General features: G+C 38.5%; 1 non-coding gene across 1 annotated transcript; it reads left to right on the plus strand.

The window, feature by feature from the left end:
* Positions 1–11,305: 11,305 nt before the first annotated feature.
* LOC133799077 (small nucleolar RNA R71) lies at positions 11,306–11,412 on the plus strand. Its single transcript, XR_009876282.1, has one exon. It is a non-coding gene; the product is annotated as a small nucleolar RNA R71 (small nucleolar RNA).
* Positions 11,413–12,012: the final 600 nt, after the last annotated feature.

A 12,012-nucleotide genomic window follows, 5' to 3' on the forward strand; every position in this document is an offset into this window, starting at 1 on the left:
TATATGCTTATGATAACAAAGGAAAAGGAAAAATGATGAAGTTAGGAAATTTAGGCTCAATAGTATAATCGATAACAAAAACCAAAGCTTTAGGCTCAAAAAGGGTAACTAAGGATAAATTTTTATGGGTTAGCTAGAAAGGCTCAAACGTTTACAAAGAAAATTGCCTAAATCATCTCTACTCAATACTTCATTTAGCATTTCGTCTCAACAAATTAACTGAGCAAGTTCTAGCTTATTTCAACATCCACCATACATACCAATTCCCACAATACTTATAAACTTATATAATGTAGAGCATAAATTAAATAAAACACATATACTACACAAATGACAATACTCAGATCATCTATCAACAGGTTAAGCACACAGTCTACATATCCAAAGCATCAGTCTAACAACATCAAGGAATTAGCATATATCATCATTGAAGCCCACCTGTCTCAGTCAATTTCACAAAGGAGAGCTTAAGCTTACAGTTCAAGGAGATGAGGTGGTCTTTAATGTCTTCAAGTCTATGAAGTATCCGGTGGCTAGTGACAGTTGCTTTAGTGTGGATGTGATAGAAAAGGCAGTCTCCAAGAGAAGGGTGAGCAGTGATGCCTTAGAAGCAGTATTATTGGGTGATGAGGGCGACGATGATGATGATGCTGAGATCAGAGAATGTGTAAACTGGATCAACTCGTTCTTACCATATTGGAAGAAGTTTCAAGAACTTGCAGATGCGACTGATAAACCGCTAACCTCCATTCAGCAGCCACCGCAGTTGGAATTAAAGGTCCTCCCAGATCATTTGCGCTATGGTTATCTGGGAGAGAATGAAACTTTACCTGTCATTGTGTCTGCTGACCTGTCAAAGGTAGAATTGGAGAAACTGTTGAGGGTTCTAAGGGAGCATAAATTGGCCATTGGGTGGACCTTGGCAGATATTAGAGGAATCAACCCATCGACAGTGATGCATAAAATTTTGTTGGAGGAGAATAGCAAGCCATCCATAGAGGCCCAGAGAAGACTCAATCCAGCTATGAAGGAAGTAGTGTTGGAGCAAATTCTTAAATGGTTGGATGTTGGGGTAATCTACCCAATTTCTGATAGCGCATGGGTGAGCCCTGTCCAAGTGGTACCTAAGAAGGGTGGAATGACTGTGGTGAAAAATGAGAACAATGAACTCATTCCAACAAGGACTGTAACGGGGTGGCGGATTTGTATAGACTACCGCAAACTCAACAAGGCCACAAGAAAGGATCATTTTTCCTTTGCCTTTCCTTGATCAGATGCTTGACAGACTGGCAGGCCATAGCTACTACTGTTTCTTGGATGGGTACTCTGGGTATCATCAGATTGCTATTGCACCAGAGGATCAAGAGAAAACAACCTTCACATGTCCTTATGGCACATTTGCTTTCAGGAGAATGCCATTTGGACTATGCAATGCCCCTGCAACATTTCAACGGTGCATGATGGCCATATTTTCAAACATGGTAGACCGGTGTATTGAGATTTTCATGGATGATTTCTCTGTTTTTGGTTCATCATTCGACCTCTGTTTGGGTAACTTGGAGAACGTGCTGCGTCGTTGTGAGAAGGCAAATCTGGTGCTGAATTGGGAGAAATGCCATTTTATGGTGAAAGAAGGGATTGTTCTTGGCCATAAAATTTCAAGTGAGGGAATTGAGGTAGATAGAGCAAAAATTTCTACCATTGAAAAGCTGCCTCCACCAGTTTCAGTCAAAGGAGTTAAAAGTTTTCTTGGTCACGCTGGGTTCTATCGAAGATTCATCAAAGATTTCTCTAAGGTGTCCAAGCCTCTCTCAAATCTGCTTATGAACGGAGTTGTCTTTGATTTTAATGATGAATGTTTGAAGGCGTTCAATTTCTTGAAAGAAAAGCTTATTTCTGCTCCAATTGTGATAGCTCCGAATTGGGAATTGCCTTTTGAGTTGATGTGTGATGCCAGTGATTACGCAGTGGGAGCAGTTCTGGGACAGCGGATTGACAAGGTATTCAGGTCTATTTACTACGCGAGTCAGACTCTAAATGATGCTCAGCTAAATTATGCCACTACAGAAAAAGAGTTGCTAGCTATCGTGTTTGCTTGTGATAAATTCAGACCATATCTGATTGGTAACAAAGTGATTGTCTACACTAATCACTCTGCCATTAAATACTTGATGTCAAAGAAAGATGCCAAGCCCCGCCTGATTAGATGGATTCTTTTGCTTCAAGAATTTGACTTGGAGATTCGTGACAAGAAGGGCAGCGAGAATGTAGTGGCTGATCATCTCTCTAGACTTGAGTTGGAGGAGACTGAAAATAAGAAAGCAGTGCAAATCAATGACTACTTTCTTGATGAGCAGTTGTTTGGGGTAAGTGAGACTTTAGTTGTCCCTTGGTTTGCAGACATAGTGAACTTCTTGGTCGCTAAGATTGTGCCACCTGAGATGTCAAAGCAGCAATTAGAGAAATTCTTTTCTGAGGTGAAACACTACTATTGGGAGGAACATATTCTCTATAGGCACTGTGTTGATCAGATTATCAGAAGGTGTGTTCCTGAAGAAGAGATGCAGTCCATTCTTAATCACTGTCATACTCAACAATGTGGAGGGCAATTTGGAGCATCAAGAACGGCGGCCAAGGTATTACAAAGTGGTTTCTATTGGCCTTCATTATTCAAGGTGCCAATGTTTTTGTCAAGGCTTGTGATAGGTGTCAGCGAACTGGTAGCATCTCGAGGAGAAATGAAATGCCTTTACAGGGAATTCTTGAGGTGGAACTGTTTTACGTATGGGGCATCGATTTCATGGGGCCTTTTCCACCATCTTACAACAATGAATACATTCTATTGGCAGTGGATTATGTATCCAAATGGGTGGAGGCTGCAACAACTAGAGCCAATGACGGTAAAACTGTGCTTAATTTTCTGCAGAAACATATTTTTACTAGATTTGGCACTCCCCGAGCTCTGATTAGTGATGAAGGGAAACACTTTGTGAATAAGCAACTGGATGCATTGCTGGCTCGTTATGGAGTTTATCACCGAAAAGCTTTGCCTTACCATCCTCAATCAAATGGGCAAGCTGAAGTTTCAAACAGAGAAATAAAGAGCATCCTTGAGAAGACCGTTGACAGTTCAAGGAAAAATTGGTCGAAAAAGTTAGATGATGCGATTTGGGCTTATAGAACTGCATTCAAAACACCAATAGGTATGTCTCCTTACAGGTTGGTGTTTGGTAAAGCGTGTCATCTGCCAGTTGAATTGGAGCACAGGGCATTCTGGGCTATGAAAAAGTTGAATTTTGATTGGAGTGCCGCTAGTGAACGAAGGCTGTTGCAACTGAATGAATTTGACGAGTTCAGAAATGCGGCTTATGAGAGCGCCAAGATTTATAAAGAAAGAACAAAGGCTTGGCATGACAAGAACTTAATCAGAAAAGAGTTCCAACCAGGGCAGCAGGTACTTCTTTTCAATTCAAGACTGCGACTGTTTCCTGGCAAATTGAAGTCAAGATGGTCAGGGCCATTCACTATCGTCCAAGTCTTTCCATATGGTTCTGTGGAAGTTCGGGGCAATTCAGGTGATTCCTTTAAAGTCAATGGTCAGAGATTGAAGCCATATTTGGGTGGTAGTTTTGATCAAGCGAAGTCTATCCTCCTTCTGAAGCCTCTCTGAAGAGGGGTTCAGCGTCCGACTAAATGACGTTAACGACAGCGCTTGTAGGAGGCATCCTATGTTTTACTTGTTATTTATTTTATTTTTGTATTTGTAAACATTGGATATTTGGTTTATTTTTGGACTTTTAGAATCGTGAAAAACGTGAAAAATAAAAAAAAATTAAAAATAAAAAAAATAGAAAATCCTTAAGGGTCGCGGCATAGCCATATGATGCCGCGGCATTGGGGGTTCCAGAGGCCCACAGATTTTTGAAGTATAGGGGCGGGCCGCGGCATGGATGAGGAGGGCCGTGGCATTGAACCTCAGTTTTCCCAGAATATCGAGACGGGCCGCGGCATAGGTAGGTATGAGAGGGCCGCGACATTGAACCCTGGAGATTTTATGCGGGCCGCGGCATGGTCAAGGTAATGCCGCGGCCCGAGTCCGAATTTGGGATAAAAAGCCCTAATTTGGCCACATTCTCACTCATTCTCACTTTCAGAAACTATTCTCCTACTCAAAACATCTTTTTCTCTCTATTTCTTGAGACTTCCATCAGCCACACCTTTTATTTGATATGCTTTGATTGTTTGGATGCAAATTTAATTTAGAACGAAAGTATCTAGATTATTTGCTTATTTTCTGAGTTGCGTGGCTAATGCCCTCTACATGATTCAACTTACCATAGAAATATAGGAAGTTGTCATTTAGATTGAATTTCATAAGTCTTGACCAGATTATGAATTGTTGTTGCATCTTATTCTTGAATAAGGAGAAGGGGATATAGATGCTTGCATTAAGAAATAACAGGGTGGAAAAATAGAGAATCATAATTGTCCTAATTGTATTTTCTTTGTTAATTTGTTTAATTCTTCATTGCGCTTCGTTAATATTTTTCTTAGTTTAAAATCTCTGATAATTGTTTAATCAAATAGAATTAAAGGATTAATTGATTGGTAATTGATAAATCAGTCCTTGAGGACGATACTTGGTTTTTACCATTTTTATTACGAATTGCGACTGTGTGCACTTGCATAGCTATAAATTTTCGCAACAAGTTTTTGGCGCCGTTGCCGGGGACTATTTAATCAATATCAAATATAATTGATTCTTGATTCTAATTTGGTTTGTATATATATTTTTTTCTTTTATGTTTTTTTTTCTATGTTTGTTTTTTGTCTTGCGAGGAACTTGAGATGTCTCATATGCAAGTCCTCATGAATTTTTTTCAACACGATTTGGAGCCTTTATACAAGGCATGGTGGAGATACAAAGCTTTGCTAATGAGGTTCCCATACCATGGTTTGTCCAAAGAGTGTCAATTAGAGGTCTTCCTCAATGGGTTGAATGTCGAAGCGAGAGAATGGGTAGAAAGAGGAGATGGTACCGCCAATTTCTACCAATTATCCGTGGATGAAGCCTATTGGATGTTGGAAGACATGGCAGAATACAATGAATGGTTGTATTGGAATTGTTCAGTGACCAACAAAGGATGGGAGAGCACTTATAACAATATGGAGCCAACTTTTAACACTTGCACTCAAGGACCAAATGAGGAAAATTTGGATGATTTTCAAGAAGTAATTATAGAAGAGAAACCTCACCAAGCGGCTCAATCATGTTCATTGAAGGTATTGATGATGGAGTATATGGATAAAAATGAAGCCATAATTCAAAGCCAAGATTCATCATTGAGGAATTTTGAAAATTCAAGATGGAAAGAGCAAAGTGAGGAGGTCAATTTGGGGAATGGTGAGGAGATGGAGCTACCAATGGAAGAATTTGAACATCAAATGGAGTCCTCTTCAATCCAAAGTAAGGAAGAAAAGGGAGAGAAAATAGTAGTGTCGAATGCTATCTCTACCCAAGATGTGGATAAATTGTTTGAGCAAAGTAGTGAAGAAAGGCTACATCCACCATCACACTCCATGCAACAAGTACTCGATCCTCAATATAGTGAGCTAATGATAATGGAAAAGTACACATATGACGACCCTTATAGGCCACCACCATCTCCACCTCCATTAGAATCATTCCTTTGCATCCATCATGCTTATATTTCCAAAGAAAGTCAAGTTGAACATTGGAGCTCATCAATTCCAAATCTAGCCAAGCTTGAGGGCATTCCCAATGACAACCTTCAAGTTGTCTTGTATGACGCTTATTATGGGCGTCAACCACTCATTGATGTGTTTCGAAATATAAAACACTAACGAGGTTAGCAATGAGAGTCACTACAATGGAGCAATACATTGGATTACAAGGAAGTTTTCATTTCCTTTTCTTTTATTTATACATTGGGGACAATGTTTAGATTAAGTTTGGGGGAAGGGATTTGATTTTTATTGCTTTGCTCATTGTAGATATCTTAGTTTGTTTAAGTTTTTTTAGGTTTAGGTTTATATTTATTTTTATGTTTTGAGTCATGTTTTAGAGTATAAATTAAGTTGACAATAATGACAATTTCAATCTGATTGACTGTTTTGTAGTATAATCCAAAGGAAAAATTTTTGTGCTTCTAAATTAATCTGTGTGCTTGGTTAGATTACTTTGTTTTTTCACTGTGATTTGTTGACATCAGAGATCTATTGTTCATACATTGCAAATGTTATACTTGAGTTATTTTATGCATGTCAAATTTGGATTGTGGATTGAAAAGTTTGAAAAATTCTAGAACCTGCTTGCTTACTATTTGAGATGAAATTTGAAACAGTGCACATTTAGGAAAATGATATAGGCAATTTTTGGACTGGTTGTGCCTTTCAAGCTAACCCTATTAAAGTTTATCCTTAGTCAACCCTTTCGAGCCTTATAACCATTTTCTTGATTAACACACTCTTTTGAGCCTAACTGGTAAAATGAAATACCATTTACTCTTTTTGACCCATACCATGAGCATGAAAATCATTATATGAGGGGAGTGAATGTGTAATGGGATGTTTGTATTATGTGTTTTTCAGAAAATTACTTTTGATTGAGAAATAAAACAATTAAAGAAAGAAAAGGAAAAGAAAGTGAAAAATGATTATGCTCCCAAACAATTATTTATTGAAAAATCAAAGTTTGGGGGAGTTTATTAAAAAAAATATAAACATTCTCAATCATTGCACAGAAAAAGGGGTAACAAGGGATGAGTGGTGTGAAATTGTTGGGAAAGCTTGTTTGGTGGAATGCTTGTGGTATGATTAAGCCTAGAATTGTCTCTTTATCTACCTTTACCTAAGTCTTCTATTACAACCCTTATGAAGTCCTATTGATTCTTATTTGTGCATTAGTTTATATTAATGGAGAATAGTAAGTAATGCAGGCATATGGAATACTTGAGTTTGTGGTTAGTTGGTGAGAATTTGATGTGCATAAAGTGGTTCAATTATCTTATTTGCAAGTTATGAGTAAATGATCTTTGATGTTGAGAAATTGCAGTGAATTGTGAAGTGGTTAAGACTGAAAATCTAGATTAAAGTTTAAATTGCATGATTGTTTTTCCTGAGAATTATATATGCATAACAGTCTTGAGTGTTTGAATTGGGTAGTTATGTCAACTTGGTTTGTTAGGTTTGAGTCTAGTTATATTATTTACTCGAGGGCGAGTAAAGGTTAAGTTTGGGGGAATTTGTTAGGTTCATTTTAGGTTTGTTTTAGAGATCGTTTTAAGTTGTGTTTTTAGTTATTTAGGATTGTTTAGCGCAGATTTATGCTTGTTTTCTTTTTGTTTCAGGTTTTAATGGTCAATTACATAATATGGAGTGAAATGAGAAGAAACATGTTAAATATGATAAATACGATGGATTTTGTGTTGATTGTTGAGTTTCATGACATTATGTGTGGAAAATACTACATTGAAGATGCTCAACACACGTCATTTATGCTCTATAACGCAAGTCTGAAACTTCAAGCCGCATTTTTACCATTCTGTATTCACTTTTTGGAAACACTTCTTGAAATAGAAGTTGTAGATATTTCTCTTAGGTTTCCATAGCTTTTTGAATAGTTCAATTCGGAGTTATATAAAAGGAGTTATGATCAAAATACGATGAGATGACGCTGCAGGCTGTTCGAACCGAGTTTTGTCGATTCTGACTTTAGCGCTACAGCGCCATAATAAGAGCGCTACAGCGCTAGTGCACCAGATTTTGAGGTATTTTTCCACTGTTAATAGCGCTACAGCGCTAGAGACGTGATTTTCACAGATTTGATCATTTTTTGATGGGCAATTTGGTCCATTCACTTGGGGATTTTGGTAGGGAATTTTGGAGAAACATATGGGCGACTGAAAGAGGGCTGAAGAGGGGTACGATGGCTGGGAGTGAGAAGAACACCATATTGGAGGATTCGTCCCTGAGTTTTTCATCTTTTTCTGTTTATTTTCATGTTTGTAATTGAACTAGTATATGGCTAGAATGAATATCATAGGCTAAATTTTCTTTTAGGGCTTTTATGTGAATCTTTTGGAAACCCTTGTTATGGTTTAATGCAAAATTGATATTCTTCTTCATCTCTTTCAATTTCTTACAATCTATGTTAATTGTGCGATTATTGATTGATCACCTCTAATTGCTATTTTATGAATCAAATTGAAATCTGAAAAGTGAAATTTGATATGCTTTGATTGTTTGGATGCAAATTTAATTTAGAACGAAAGTATCTAGATTATTTGCTTATTTTCTGAGTTGCGTGGCTAATGCCCTCTACATGATTCAACTTACCATAGAAATATAGGAAGTTGTCATTTAGATTGAATTTCATAAGTCTTGACCAGATTATGAATTGTTGTTGCAACTTATTCTTGAATAGGGAGAAGGGGATATAGATGCTTGCATTAAGAAATAACATGGTGGAAAAATAGAGAATCATAATTGTCCTAATTGTATTTTCTTTGTTAATTTGTTTAATTCTTCATTGCGCTTCGTTAATATTTTTCTTAGTTTAAAATCTCTGATAATTGTTTAATCAAATAGAATTAAAGGATTAATTGATTGGTAATTGATAAATCAGTCCTTGAGGACGATACTTGGTTTTTACCATTTTTATTACGAATTGCAACTGTGTGCACTTGCATAGCTATAAATTTTCGCAACAAGTTTTTGAAAAGGTGTGGCTGATCATCTCTCTAGACTTGAGTTGGAGGAGACTGAAAATAAGAAAGCAGTGCAAATCAATGACTACTTTCCTGATGAGCAGTTGTTTGGGGTAAGTGAGACTTTAGTTGTCAATCATTGCACAGAAAACAAGCATAAATCTGCGCTAAACAATCCTAAATAACTAAAAACACAACTTAAAACGATATCTTAAACAAACCTAAAATGAACCTAATAGAAAGGCAGTGGAAAGTGATCTTTTCTGGTTGCTTTGTTCAGTTTACGATAATCTATACAAATCCTCCAACCAGTTACGGTATGCGTCGGGATAAGTTCGTTATTGTCATTTTTCACCACTGTAATCCTTCCTTTCTTAGGGACTACCTGAACTGGACTCACCCAACTACTGTCTGAAATAGGATAGATCACCCCAGCATCTAACCACTTCAAGATCTCCTTCCTTACCACCTCTTTCATTACTGGATTCAATCGACGTTGTGCTTCAATAGAGGGCTTACTGTCATCTTCCATCAAGATCTTGTGCATAACTGTGGATGGACTTATCCCCTGAATATCTGCCAACGTCCATCCAATTGCAAACTTATGGGTTCTCAACACCCTTAATAATTTTTCCATCTCCTCATTAGAAAGAGAAGAAGACACAATAACTGGTAAAGTCTCCTTCTCACCCAGAAAAGCATATCGAAGATGTGCAGGCAATGATTTCAATTCCAACTCTGGAGGTCTCTGAACTGATGGTAATGGTCTCTCAGGTCCTTGGCCCAAATCTTCATATTTTCGATTATAAATTGGCCCTTTAGAATTCAACCACTGTACACACTCTTGGACCTCACTGTCTAACTCAGCATCTATATCCCCAATTGTCAAGCTCTTTTGAAGTGAATCCTCTGTGAGATTGATTTCTGCCACCGCTTTCTCTACCATGTCAACTTTGAAACAACTGTCATTGACATTTGCAAACTTTAAAGCCTTAAACACGTTGAATACCACTTCTTCACCCTGAACTCGCAGTGTCAGCTCACCTTTCTGAACATCAATCAAAGCCTGCCCAGTAGCTAAAAATGGCCTGCCCAGAATGATTGGTACATCCATATCCTCCTCCATATTCAGAACGATAAAATCAGCAGGAAAAATAAACTTATCCACCTTCACAAGAACATCTTCAATAATTCCCCGTGGATGTTTTACCGATCGATCTGCTAGTTGTAGAGTGACGGTTGTCGGACTAGCCTCCCCCAAACGAAGTCTTCTGAATACAGACAAAGGCATCAGATTTATACTCGCCCCCAAATCACACAAAGCATGCTTACATTCAAACTTCCCAATTGTACACGGTATAGTAAAGCTCCCCGGATCTCTCAACTTTTGGGGCAACTTCCTCTGCAATATCGCACTGCACTCTTCAGTGAGTGCCACCGTCTCATACTCCTCCATCTTTCTTTTCTTTGACAGAATCTCTTTCATAAATTTGACATAACTCGGCATCTGCTCTAATGCCTCAGCAAATGGAATATTGATGTGCAGCTTTTTGAATATCTCTAAAAACTTAGAAAACTGTTTATCCAGTGTAGTTTTTCTAAGCCTCTGAGGATATGGAACTTGAACTGGCTGGTTATCAACAAAGGGAGGACACTTGTTTGAACCCTGGTGGTCTTTAGTAACCCCATTCGCTTTTGTATCTGATTTCTCACCCAACTCTTCATTCTGAACCACTGACTTTTGTACACTGGGCTGCTCCACTTGCTTACCATTCCTCAATGAAATTGCTTGACAGTTCTCTTTAGGATTTACCACAGTATTACTAGGCAAATTCCCTTGCGGTCTGTTATTAAGCATGTTGGCCAACTGACCCACTTGTGTCTCAAGGTTTCGAATAGAGGATCTGGTTTCAGTCATGAATTGAGTCTGAGTATTAGTGAGGGTCAACAAGGCTGCTTGCAACTCATTAGGCTTTTCTGGTTGATCTTGCGGTCTAGGCTGGTGTAACGATGAGGCTTGATTCATAGGCTGTTGTGACATGTGTTGCTGGTATGGCCCTTGAAACTGTGATTGTTGGCCCTGATTGTTTCTCCATGAGAAATTTGGGTGATTTCTCCACCCAGGATTATAAGTATTGGAGAACGGATTCTGATAAGGCCTCTGAAAATTACCAACTGCCTGTACCTGATCTTGATTAACTGGCATATTACCATACATGTTGGCCGCTGTACACTGTTCATACAAATGAGGCCCTCCACATATTTCACACCCTGATTGCATCTGTATAGCCTGGGCTTGAGCTGAGATCTTGTTTTGTTGCAATTGCTTTGTCAATGAAGCAACCTGAGCAGTTAAAGCAGTGATAGCATCTAATTCATGTACCCCAGCTACTTTTCTCTGTGAAGTATCTCGTTCGGCAGGCCACTGATAATTGTTCATAGCCGTCTCCTCTAACAATTCATATGCCTCATCAGCCCCTTTACTCATGAAAGCACCACCTGCTGCTGCATCTATTATTGTGCGAGTAGTACCGCAAAGCCCATTATAAAAATTGTGGACTAACATCCACTTCTCTATACCGTGATGAGGGCATTTCCTGAGCAGGTCTTTGAATCTTTCCCAAGCATCGTATAATGACTCTCCCTCATTCTGATAAAAGTTATTGATTTCTCCCCTCAACTTAGCAGCTTTTGCAGGAGGAAAGAACTTTGAGAGAAACTTCTGAGCTAGTTCCTCCCATGTATTAATTGAGTTGGCCTGTAGAGAAATAAGCCAACTTTTTGCCCTGTCCCTTAGTGAAAAAGGGAACAATCTCAGCCTTATTGCATCATCGCTCACCCCATTAAACTTAAACGTTGCACATAGCTCAAGGAAATTCACTATGTGCAAGTTAGGATCCTCATTGGGGAGACCACCAAACTGGACAGAAGTCTGGACCATTTGTATCATCACCGGCTTAATCTCAAAGTTATTGGCAGTGACAGTCGGGGGCCTAATGCACAAGTGTACTCCTGTGACAGCAGGGAGCACATAATCTCTTAATGCTCGTACATTTTGGTCCTGAGCGATGTGATTTTGACCATCATTGTTGTTAACCCCGTCTCTTTGGTTGGCAGCCATTGATGCTTCCAACCTCTTTTTCCTTCTGTTTTGTCTGCAGGATCTTTCGATTTCAGGATTAACAGGCACAAGATTTGCAGATCCTTCACGTCGCATACAAAAGATTCACCTATTAAAACAAAATGCGACAACTTGGATTAGTTCAAATAATAAAAACAGCCA

The sequence above is a fragment of the Humulus lupulus genome, chromosome 8 (assembly GCF_963169125.1).
Source record: "Humulus lupulus chromosome 8, drHumLupu1.1, whole genome shotgun sequence".
Taxonomy (NCBI): domain Eukaryota; kingdom Viridiplantae; phylum Streptophyta; class Magnoliopsida; order Rosales; family Cannabaceae; genus Humulus; species Humulus lupulus.